Source organism: Melanerpes formicivorus, unplaced genomic scaffold (genome assembly GCF_026170545.1).
Source record: "Melanerpes formicivorus ecotype bairdi unplaced genomic scaffold, bMelFor1.0.p_v2 SCAF_17, whole genome shotgun sequence".
NCBI classification, from domain to species: Eukaryota; Metazoa; Chordata; class Aves; order Piciformes; family Picidae; genus Melanerpes; species Melanerpes formicivorus.
Genome location: NW_027142369.1, coordinates 6809266 through 6821965, shown reverse-complemented (window position 1 = coordinate 6821965; position 12700 = coordinate 6809266). Strand labels below are relative to the sequence as shown.

At 43.1% G+C, this 12700-nt stretch overlaps 2 protein-coding genes across 3 annotated transcripts in view; one reads left to right on the top strand and one right to left on the bottom strand.

Annotated features, from left to right (window-relative positions):
- Positions 1–3917, bottom strand: part of UNC79 (unc-79 homolog, NALCN channel complex subunit) — a 141782-nt gene extending 137865 nt beyond the window's left edge. The window contains exon 1 of the mRNA XM_068148819.1: positions 3570–3917. The gene's annotated coding sequence lies outside the window, so the exon portion shown is untranslated. The remainder of the gene's footprint in view (positions 1–3569) is intronic.
- A 212-nt stretch (positions 3918–4129) lies between these two features.
- The window catches only part of BTBD7 (BTB domain containing 7), a 47793-nt gene continuing 39222 nt past the window's right edge, over positions 4130–12700 (top strand). For both annotated transcript variants that reach the window (XM_068148807.1, XM_068148806.1), the window contains exon 1: positions 4130–4228. The gene's annotated coding sequence lies outside the window, so the exon portion shown is untranslated. The remainder of the gene's footprint in view (positions 4229–12700) is intronic.

Sequence of the window (12700 nt, the reverse complement as noted above, 5' to 3'; positions counted from 1 at the left end):
ACATTTGGAGTGGAAAGCAAATGGAACATTCAAAAGTCTAAGAAATTAATCATGGACAAAAAAATAATCAATGTAAGTGATTTCCCACCCCCCCCAAAGTGTATTTTCTCTTGAATAAACTCTGATGTGTCCAGAAGGCATTTCAAATCCTGAGCTTCCTAGCGTAAATGAAGGGTAAATGAACTACAACAAACATTTGGGTTGGTTTTATTTTTAATAAGTGGTGGCACATAATCAGTTTTTCCTGCTAACACTCTTCAATTTGGAGATAAAAAATGTGCATGTATGGAGACTATCATCAGCAATTATTTCACAGAAGTCCCTATAAAACCATGAATAAAGCATCACATCATTCTTATGAGCAGAGGTACTGAGAAACATTGTATGGCTCAGTATCTCATTCTATGGTTTGTTTCTTCTAAAGAGGAGATGACAATTTACAATATTTAAGGTACATGTAAGATTTTGCTCATTAGGACATCAAGATACTTTTTTTAATCAGTCAAACCAAACATACCTGAATCTTCCTGTAAATGGAAGATTATTTCTGAGAGTGCAGTGTGAGGATTACAATTAGGTGATCAGGGAAGTGATATGTGTCCACATGCTCTGGGGGTGTTTGCCAGATGGTGTGAAACTCCTGTCCTCTCATTTCAGAAAACATATTCACCTGCATGTAAATGCAGTTAGCTTCTATTCCCCACTCCTCCGCACCAAGGTTGTAACTTGGCGTTTTGTAACTTTCTCCTGCACCAAAGTTCTGTGTGGCAGAAGGAGCTGGTTAGCTTATTTTTGATGCACTTCCCAGCTGTCTAGCCCTTGAGACCACATTGTTCTCAGAGATGACACTGTGCTGCACTCAAAGGGCAAACTCTATGTTTTAAAAAGGTCTAAAGAGAAAGTACATGGTAGCCTTTCTTACTTCCAACCTGCCTGTTCTCCCCAGATTGTTACCCAACACATTGCTTGTTTCTGCATCATAATTAGGAAGGTTTATCTTAGTTACCAAAAGGATGATTATTGCAGAACAAGATCTTGGCACTTCGATCTAACCATCTACTTTGACTACAATCCAGTTTATGATATTAGAATATTAAAAACAAAACAAAACAAAAACCCCCGAACAAACCACTAACAAAGCAAACATTACACCTGCAAGACTTCTTTTCTTTCCCTTCTCATTTTCACTCTCAGATTATGAGCCAAGCTTCTTGAAAGGAAGAATGCATTTTTTTGTCTACCTACAGAACTTTGGCAACTAATTCATAACCAGTTCCTGGCACCTGAAAGCCAAGCTGGCATGCTATTTCCTCTCAGCCTAGAAGCTCTGTGACCTGAATCTTACTTATCTAACTTCAGCTTTCTATGCTGGTCTCAGCAAGCCACTGCTAAAACTGTAACAATATTATAAATCACGAATGACACATAGAGTCAAGGGTCATCTCACATTGATCATATTTAAGCACCCCAGCTGCAACCATTTCTCCTAATAAGCATCTTTCAATTAATAATTCCATGTGCATTAAAACTACTGAAGTTTAGTTTCTAAGGGGTTTGTGGCTGTTGTTTGTTTGATTTTGATGGCTAAGACAAACAAAGCCTTTCCTGTAGTTGCAGCATCTATATGAACCCAAATGAGAAATGGATCAATGAGTTAAAAAATCCTTAGCACAGAGGTCATGGGCCTAAACCTATATGTCCACAGGCAGACAATATGATAATACATACCACGTTTCCATGGAAACACAGGGTGAAATAGGATTCAGCTGTGTATGTGGTATTCCATGATGATGACTCTTTAATAGTAGCCATTGGAATAGAAAGCGAGCCAGGACAGGCACAAGAAAAGAGACAGAAATAGAAGATGGGAAGTCTCTAGCAGGCAGTAGCTCACAGAAGCTGAGCTCTGCCTGCCAGTCAGTTTTATTAGCTCTGCTGACAACAGCAATAACAGCTTGGAAATACATAATATTTATAGAGGTTAGTCCTCCTTTGAACAGATACAAGCATAACTCTGATAGTGTGAACTTTTATCTGTTAAAATGCAGTAATAGAAATTCCCTCATCTCATTCTAATACTCAGTGGACATGGAAGTCAAAGGTTGTGGCGCTCTCAGATTCTAAAATGGTTAAAACTCCAAGGAGTATGCAATACTGTCTATCAGCTCTACTGTGTTTCATCTCCATATTTAGGCTGAAATCAGGAAGAAAACAGTCTACAGCATGAGCAAATACATACAGAGTTTGGATTTTTCTAACTTCTTGGTAGGCAGCTCAATATTACGGGATGTAATGCAAAGTGGTAGTTAGGGAAGCCTGCTGCATTCAGGCAAGTCAATTACACAGTTACACCATAGTGCAATGCCAAGTGGGAGAAAGGCTTCCCTTCAGAAATGGAAAATCAGCAAAGACAGGAGAGGATATAATCAGTCATAGCTCTCGCTTTTCCAACCAAAAAGGATCACAGATGTGGCTTTCAGCCTGTTGAGTATTATCTGTCATGTGAATTCATCAATTTTTTGGCCTGTGCATGAAACTCTTTTCTCAGACCTTCTCACACAGACACATGGTGCTTTGTTCTTCTAGAGAACACAAGTAGTTGGGTTTACTTAAGTTGTTATATTGTTCTAATAAACCTTTGATGTGTATTTCTGGCCACTTTCTGTAATCTAGAAAAACAGTGATCCAACAGACATAGTGGCTGGTATGTTCTGATCCTGAAATTATCTATATGCACCTTTCTTTGAAGAAAATGTAGTAATAGTGGTACCAGCAACAGTGGAAAAAGCTACAAGCATTTTTTCTGCTGGTAACTACTTTAACCAAGATGTGTGAAACACTAGTTTCAGGTGTTGACAGAGGTTATAATAAATGGGTAGTCATAGAATCATAGAATGATTTAGGTTGGAAAGGACCTCCAAAGGTCATCTAGTCAGCAGTCAGCAGGGACATACTCCACTAGGTCACTCTTGTCAAGCCTAACCTTGAATATCTCCAGAACCCTCATGGCAAATATCTTCTTCCTAACATTCAATCTAAATCTACTCTCTAATTTCAAACCATTGCCTCTTGTCCTATCACTATAAGACTTTTGAGAACTGTCCCTCTTCAGCCTTCTTGTAGGCCCCCTTCAGGTACTAAAGGGCTATTAGGTCTCCCCAGAGCCTTCTCTTCTCCAGGCTGAACAACCCCAGCTGCTTCAGCCTATCCTTCATAGGAGGAGAGGCGTTTCAGCCCCTCCAATCATCTTCATGGCCATCCTCTGGACCTGCTCTATCAAGTCCATGTCCTTCCTGTGTTGAGGGCTCCAGAGCCAGATGCAGTACTCTAGGTCCAGTCTTACCAGAACAAAGTGCCAGAATCACCTCTCTCAATCTGCTGGTTTATTTCCAGTTGAACTGCATATAAGAATATAACTTACCACAAATACTAAAATGGGATTCTGACTAAGGCCTGTCTTTAACAATCCAGTAGCAGCTTGGCAAAGCAAGAAGCTAAACATATGCTTAACGTAAGCAGCTTATGTTAGGACAAAGGACATGTGTTCACAATTGAAGACTCTGCTGTACCTGGAAGTTACAAGTTTGGGAGATCTGTCACACAAAACAAGCTGAACATGCCCATGTGCGAAGGCAGCTTGCGGCAGGGGCACACCCGGCCTGCAGTCTCCTCATGGCTCGGTCTCTGCTCTCCCTCACAACGCCTGCGGGCTGGCACGTCTCCACGCTCAGGCAGCTTCCCCGCATCTTGCCCCCTTTCATTTTGCGTGTTGGCTGGCGAGGCCCCCGAAGCCCGGGCTGACTGGAAAGGCTGAAAGCTCTGAGAGTAACGGCTTCTGGTCACTTTGCTGAGAGGAGCGCGAGCCCCGCTGTCACAGGTGCCATCACACGTCGCCCCGCTGCCTGCCACGCTACAGCTGGAAGGTACCGAGTGGCGGGGAAGCCGGTCAGACCCAGCACAACCACCTCCCCCAGCGCGCCCCCTCAGGCTCAGCCTACCCCGCCCCTCCCACCACCCCCGCGGGCGGGACCCTCGCGCGTCGCCCCGGCCCTCCTATCGCGGACCACGTGGCCTGGGCGTCGCAGCGCCCCTGCGCAGGCGCCGTGCGCGCTCCTCCTGGCCGGCCGAGTCTGGGGCTCTGGATCAAAATGGCGGCGGCCGGAGCGGGTTCGGGAGGGAGTGGGTGACACTGAGCAGGGAGGATGGCGGCGGCAAGCGGCTGCCGGAGGTGAGGCGTTACGTGGAGTCGTGTGGTGAGCGTGGGCTGGGAGGAGGGCCTGGCTTAGTGTCACGGCCTTAGAGGGGAGGGGGCGAAAGACCACTGAGGCTCCCGCGGCGGCAGTCCCCGAGTTGGGGCCGGGTGTGCGCCCCGCCGGAGCGGCAGTGTCCCGCGCCGGCTGCAGGCGGGCTCTTCCCGCACCTGCCTCGTCGCTCCTAGGTCGCAGCTCTGCTACTGCGGCTGGACTGGCGTGCAGGCCCCCGTCGCTCCACAAGGCCCCGGGGACGGGCGGGCCCAGTCCGCAAAGGTCCCTGGTCCGAGGCACCGGCAGCGGCCTCGCCTCGGTCTCTTCTTGTCGTGGCGTCCTGCCTTAACGCCCCGCTCCGCGGAGCGCTGCCCGCCCCCCCGGGGCAGTTTGTCTTTCGGCTCTGGACGGCAGCCCCGGCGCCAGTCCCCGCGGGAGCCCTCGAGGGGATTTGAATCGCCTCAAGCAAGAACCGGTGCGAGGCTTATGTTCCTGGTGCTGCGGGGTTCCCCTTGCTTCTGGCCGGTGCGAGAGTGACCGCACTCCCTCGTTGTGGGCTGCGGGACTGCCGCATGTGTGCCTGGCCATTCAGCCTGTCCCTTGGCAGTCCCTGCGGCTTTGAGGTTGCTGCCGCCCTTGGGATGTGGGGTTTCGTTTTGCTGATCTCCGTGTAGGTGTTACTGTGGTGTTCCTGGAAAAACTTGGAGAGCTTTGTAGATGATGTGCATGCTTGTGCCTCTGGAATATTCCTGCTGCTGGTGGGATAGTGCTTTGCTGTCGTTTCATACTTCTAATTACTTTTCCCAGCCATCCCATTTCCATTACATTTGAGGCTCTTAGATGAAAGATGACATACATGCCAAGTACTAACATTCAAATATAATAGTAAGATAATGAAATGTATGTTGACTCGATACTTTGCGTGAGAATTTACCTTAGGGAATGTAGCATCACTTGAAGCTTTGTTCCAAATCAGAGTAACATAATACAGAAATCTAAAGTGTTTGGCAAATATCCCACTGAGATGTGGTCTTCTCAGGTTCTCCCACATATTGCATGCTCTAATGTTGTTTAGGAATGGAGAAAATAAAAACAAAGTACAAAATTTTTAGTGTTCAGAATTACCTTTTTTTTTTTTGAGACACTGTTAAGCATGATGAGTTAAAGCTATACCTCTTTGTTTGAAAGATGTTAGGGAAAAGGTTTAATTTTCTAAGCTTACTATTTCAAATGTATACCACAAACTGCTTTCATCCTAATTCTGTATTGGTCTGCTTCTTTACAGGGAGAGGTGGAGGGAAGGGAAAATGCCTTTTTACATCCACTGAGTTCAGATTTTGCTTAAGAAATCAATGCAAATACTTCTTCCTCCTTTCCCCCTTGTCAGCTGAGAGTCTACTGCCAGCATAACAAAATTAATTCTATAGAGATTATTTTTGAGGATGTGAAACAAGTGTATTTCACTTAGTAATGTACAGACTGTGAACCCATACATTTAAAAGACAAGGTCTGAGTGCTTAGGTTGTAGAATATCTGGATTAAGATAATACATGGGGAAGGTATAGCTTGTGATGGGTTTTTTCCCCCTTCTTGGAATAATTTAATTCTTAGTTGATGGAGGAAAGCATAATTGCGACAGTTAAGAACTTGCTACACTCCTGCACCGCATAATCCTGCTTAAACATTACTATCTGTTCTTGCTTATATGTAACCTCTAACGACTTGTGTTAAAGAGTAAAGCTTGTATCTTAAGTTGCAGCATGCAGCTGCTCATTGCTTTCTGTTTTTCATTCAGATGTAGGCTTGCATAGTTGGACTGCATATAGGTAATCTTGAAAAGATAGTTCAGTGTTTTGAGTAGAATGTACACCCAGTGTTTATTTTTGTTCACTGGAGATGGAAAAAAGCTGTTGAATCCTTTGTGTTTCAGTTCGGCTGCATTAAGCATTGTTTTCCTTGTGTTCGAACTTCGGTCAATAAGTAAGGGAGGTTGACTTTCTGATCTCCTTCTGTGTGTTTAAACATACAAGAAGCACAACACAGGTCACCTTGGATCATTTTCTGTGGCATTGCTGTAATTGCTGGCTTTCTAAAAAATCCTTGCCTCTTACTAGTGCAACTTAATTTTCTTGGTATGTCCATATTTCTTTGCTGAGCCATAGATACAGTAGTGGTGTAATGCTTGTAGCTGGCATTGTCTGATTTGCAGGGAGTCATACATGAAAGAATAGAATTATTTTTATAAGCTTTCCTGGAAGACTTGCATCGACTTGTCATAGCGATTTTATTTTTCATCCCGCTTGGTTTTCAAGCTTGTCTGAGAAGCTCAAAACTTTGTGTCGTGAGGGTATGTTGCTTACTGTTAAACTACAGTAGAACGTTCTGTCTTTGCAGCCAGCTCTTTGATTTTATTTCAGTGGAGCTGTCAGAGCTTGATTGAGTAGACTGCCAAAATGTTGAGTCTTTATTTTGAAGTGGCCGTTCAAGTTGCTGCATAAGTAATATCAGGTTTACAGCTGTCACTGATGGCAATTAACCTATAGGCTTGTAAGGAATGAATTCTAGGCTTGGGCAATGTCTTACTCTGTCCTGCTTTGCAGGCTGCATTGGTGGTGTGATATCCTGTAGTCTTGCATGTGGCCATAAGAGGAGGTGTGACACAAGTCCTGCCCCTCTGATACTAGTTTGGTCTTGATGTAGCAGACCACATGCAAGAAGAGGAGTGTATTCTGATGTCTTGGCTGCACAGTGATGACTAGGATAGTTGGGACTGGCTACATTTTAGAGACAATCTAACAAAAGATCTATAGCTAAAGTGTAAGATTTCTTTTAAGAAGAAATAACTATATTCTTAATAATTAGAATCTATCTGCCCTTATGGCAAATTTCAGTCTTGACTCTAAATGTTTTGTGTTGTTTGGTTTGGGTTTTGTTTGATGTTTTTTTGGTGGGGGTGTTGTTTTGTTTTTCCTTTATTTTTTTCTTTGAACATATTTACATGAATTTTGATTACCAGATCAATGGCTTGTACCACTTTTTCACAGGTCTGGAAATCTGATACAAAAACATTGTGCATGCAGTGGACAGTGCATGGGAGTCCTATTTCAGATGACAGTGTTAGAGGAGCTTGCAGTGAGCCATGTAGTTATTGATCTGTTTCTTTACCTAGGTTCTTTGAAGAATAAGGCTTCTCAGTGTTTTAATCTTTGGAGAGAAACTATTGTGGATTTTGTAGAATGCTTTTTCATATGTTGGCTTACCATTATGTCTCAACTATAACAAGAAGACACTGCAGATGCAGAGTTTGATGATATTCTTGTATTTTGTGACTATCCATTCTGTCCCGCATGTCTCCCAAGAAGGATGCCAGTTGTAAAGATCCTTTCTATATAATCAATGGATGCTAGGAGAACATTGAAACAGGGAAAATTATTTGTTGCTGAGAGTAGAATTGTGCAAGAGCTAAAATGGCTAAGAAGGAGTTGAATATCAAAGTAGCATATGCAACACTTACAGAACTTCACGTAGCAAGGTATGAAGTAAAGTTTTAGCATTTTGCTTTCAGCTGTGTTGGTTGAGCTTTTTACATGGCTTTGCACTGAAGCATTGCAGGAAGCTGCTCTGTCTGAAAAATAAACCACTAAAACAGAATAAATTCAGATCAGGTTCCTGATCCAGATCATGACATTGCTATGAAAAGTTTGTTTGCTGGCACAATGTAGAGACAAGTTCAGTGAGAAAAGGGGAGCTGGAGGTGGGACTGAAGTGAGTTGGCTTGAAAAACACACCTCACTATGTAATTAAATTTTAATCCAATTTGATTGCTCCACTGGATGCAACTGTTGTGCAAGGTTACACCAAACCCTAGTGAATGTCTAGCATAACAGCTGGTGGGCTTGCAGATGTTCACCCTGTTGGGGATTTGTCATTAGTGAGTTCAAACTATTTCTCTAAATTAAAAGAAAATAATTCCTGTGATAAAAATGTGTTAAAAAAATAGCAGCAATCAGAGCTGATTAAGAAGAAAGTTTCAATAAGGTTTGGGTGTGTAACATTTAGGCTTGATCTTAGCAAGAACTTCTTCACAGAAAGAGTGATTGCCCATTGGAATGGGCTGCCCAGGGAGGTGGTGGGGTTGACATCCCTGGAGGTGTTTAAGGAAAGACTGGATGAGACACTTAGTGCCATAGTCTAGTAGTTAGGATTAGGTCATTGGTTGGACTTGATGATCTTGGAGGTCTCTTCTAACCTGGTTGATTCTGTGATTTGAGGGTTACATCTGCCTAAGTCACTTGCTAAGTTTCAGAAGTGTCTTGATGTTCTAATGCTAGATGTTAGTTGTATACATGTCTGATTGTTCTGTAAATACTATTTGAATTTTATCCTTAAATATCGTTCTTGTCCAAATTCAGTGATGATAGTGTATATTCTATATGGCACTGAATTCATGTATGTTCAGTTATTTCTGTATTAGGCTGTTTGGTTTTTTTTTTCCTTTCCATCTTTGCTTTTCTTATGTATCATATCCTGTTACCAGTCCACTGCAGTAAATTGTAAAGAGTAGAATTTATTTTTATAAAAAAATCTCTCTTAAAGAATCTTTCTAGTGCTGCTGCCACTGCTGTTTCCCATCTTCAAGAGCCTTTTTATTTATACTCTGTCCTCTTTGGTACAGGATTGTTTCAGTATTCTAATTTGGAGATTTAAAGATGAGTCTCTTCATTACTTCAAATCTTCAGTGTTGCCTAGTGGGAAGTGCTTGAGAGACCATAACAAAATCCTAAAGTGGTTTGGGTTGGAAGGGACATTAAAGATTATCTAGTTCCAACCACCCTGCTGTGAGCAGGGGCATCTTCCACTAGTCCAGGATGCTCAAAGCCCCATCCAACATGGCCTTGAACACTTCCAGGGAGGGGTCATCAACAGTGTCTCTGAGCAACCTGTTCTGGTGCCTCATTGCCCTCATAGTAAAGAATTTCTTCCTAATACCTAATAAAATCTACCCTCTTTCAGTTTAAAACACTTACCCTCTGTTCTATCACTACAGTTGCTGATAAGAGTCACTTCCCATCTTTCCTGTAGGCCCTCCTTTAGGTACTGGAAGGTCATTATAAGATGTCCCCAGAGCCTTCTCTTCTCCAAGCTGAACGATGCCAACTCTTTCAGCCTGTCCTCTTAGGAGAGATGCTCCAGCCCCTTGATCACCTTCATGGCCCTCCCCTGGACCTGCTTGAGCAGGTCCATGTCTGTCTTACAGTGGAAGCTGCAGAAGTGGACACAGTACTCCGGTAAGATCTCACTGGAGTAGAAGCGCCAAATCACTGATTCATCTCCCTTGACCTGCTGGTCATGCTTCTCTTGCTGCAGCCTAGGACACTTGCCTTTAAGTGCTTCTGGGCTGTAAGCACACCTTTTTGGCTTCTGTTCAGTTTTTCATCCACCAGTACCCTCAAGTCCTCTGCAGGGCTGCTCTCAATCCTCTTAGTGCCCAACCTCACTTGTGCTTGGGATTGTCCCAACCCATGTACAGGATGTATCAAACTAATTAATATTATGCAAAATTCCTCTCTAATGTCCAAGAACAGTTAAAACTCTTGTTTCAGGATAACTGTCAAGTGATTTTATGGTTCTCCTCATGGCAGTGATGGCTAAACTCAAAGGAGTTGGATAGAAGAGTTGTGTAATAAAGAGCTGCTGCTTGATCTTCTAGATGGACTTGGGTTTTTGTGACCTGGTGCTGGCATAAGCTTTCAGCAATCAGTAGAGCTGCAAAATGAATCTGTGCTCACGTGTGTGTTTTGGACTTGAGTTTGGGTCAGAAAAGACTGCTTGTTCTTCTAGTCCAGCATTAAGATTTGAATCAAGGTTTGGAATACAAAGAGCAAGAGTACCAGTTTTGTGAAGATATCAAACCTTAGTAAAATTATGGCTTTTTATAAGGAAATAGAAGTATTTTTTGAGTAACCAGGTAGATGACATTCCATCAGAGACAGCATGTAATGCTGCATTGCTTATCATAATCTGCTACTCTAGGTCTCTGCACTGCAATGAAATACGTGAAACACTTCAGTGATGGGTAAGTTATTCGAATGGCTTTAAAAGTAGTCGATAGGAGTGACAAAAATTCCTTTTGATACTCTTTCTCCTGACCTCAATATTGGAAATTTTCCATAAGAGCTGACTAAAAAGCCTTCCAGAGTAACTAATCCCATCGGAATGCAAAGAGACAATATTTTCTGGCTGGGTGCTGCCTTATTTCAACTTTTTTTGATCTTCTGCTTTAGCTTTGTTCTCATGATGGTTCCTGTTGTACAGGTAGGGGAAAAGCAGTTTCTTGACTACTAGAAACTGAGGAATTGAATTTGCTATGGATTTGGTGATCTTTGACTTTGTCTAGGAATATGCAAGTCCTGTGTGAAGCCTTTCTGCTGCTGTGATAATTACAGCTTTGTCCATGTAAGTTCTGTTGTGTTTAGTATGAGGCTCTCCTGAAGCATTTTGCACAAGTGGAGGCATTTAGAGGTTTTTTTTCTTTAATATACCCATATGTCTGTTTCTTCAAATACATAGAAGATCAACAACCTCTGAGGCTGCTTGTGATATTTAACTGAGTGGCCAGAAGATGACAAGGATGGTGGTTCACCTAGCTTGGAGATGTTGCTGAGGTTTACTTTGTTTACGCCCTGCATCAAAACCCCTCCAGTAAAGAATAAGAGTCATTGTTATGGGTGACTCACTGCTTAAGGTAAGGGAAGGCCTGATCTGCAGACCAGACCCATTTCTTAGGGAATTCTGCTGCCTCCCTGAGGCTTATGTTAATGATGTAAGGAGAAAGCTTCTTTACTTCAGACTACTGTCTACTATTGACCATCACTGCCTACCTGAAAGAAGTAGCAGCAAGAAGTCCAAGGACAGTGAAGAGAGACTTCAGGGCACTAGGATGTCTGGTTAAGGAATCAGGAGCACAAGTAGTGTTCTTCTCTATTGCTCCAGTTGTGGGGAGTGATGTGAGAATATACAGGAAGAGCCAGCAGATCGATGTCTGGCTCTGAGCCTGGTGTCACTGGCAGGACTTTGGGTTCTTTAATCATGAGTTGATTTTACAGAACACCAGGTGTGGTTAGCAACAGATGGGATACACCTGTCCCAAAGAGGGAAAATGATCCTAGCTTAGGCTCTGGAAGGGCTCATCAAAAGGGTTTTAAACTAGATTTGGAGGGGGTAGGGCACAAACCCAGGTTTGCTAGAAATAAGCCCAAGGGCAGCACTTGAACAGTCGCATGGAAATTAGGACTCTCACTGCATGAAGGTGGCAGGACCATTAGTGTATTTACACTAACACATGCAGCATGGGAAACAAACAGAAGAAGTTGAAAGCCATTGTGTATCAGTAAAACTGTTACATAGTAACCATCACAGAAAGTGGTGGAATGACTCACCTGACTGAAATGCCACAGTCAATGGCTATAAACTCTTCAGAAGGGATCAACAAGGAAGGAGAGGCAGTGGAATGGCCCTGTATGTCAGGGAATATTTTTGTTGTCTTAAGCTTAATGCTGGTCATGATAGGGTAGAGTTTTTATGGGTAAGAATGAGGGGGAAGGCCAATAAGACACATTATGATGGGAGTCTGTTCAGATGAAGATACATAAAATAGTTTTTAAGCATCTGGAATAATTATCACAATTGCTGCCTCATGTTCTTGTGGAGGATGCCAACTTCCCTGATGTCTGCTGGAAATACAATACAGCAGAGAAGGAGCAGTCCCAAAAGTTCCTGGAGTGTGTGGAGGGTAACTTCCTGACACATCTGGTGACAGAAGGTGCCCTGCTGGACCTGCTGTTTGCATATGGAGAAGGACTTATGGGTCATGTAGTTCTTGGGGACTGTCTTTAGCACAGTGATTATGAAATGATAGATTTCTTGATTGTTGGAGAAGGGGGTCAACAGAACTGCCAGCTTGGACTTCCAGCAGGCAGACTTTGGCTTGTTTTGGAGACTGGCTGACAGAGTCCCTTGGCAGGCAGTCCTGAAGAGCCAAGGAGTCCAGGATGGCTGGATGCTGTTCAAGTGGGAAGTCTTAAAGGCACAAGAACAGGCCATCCCCATGTGCAGAAAGACAAGCTGATGGGAAAGAATAGAGAGATGTGGTTACAACTCACGGTAAAAAGGAGAATTTATGGTCTTTGGAAGAAGGGGCAGGCCACTCAGGAGGATTACAAAGTTGTTATGCAACTATACAGAGAGAAAATTAGAAGGCCCAAAGGCCAACTGGAAAGTGATCTGTTTTCAGCCTTGGATTTCTTTGAAGTAGTTCTAGTAGTAACTACAGCTCAATGAGATACAATGAAACAGCTTATACTGACAGTTGAAAATACCTTTGTCACCGTCTGTAATGAGGTACTTTTAGGAAGTTTTTGAAATGGGTTATTTACTTTAGAAGAATGCTGAGTTGA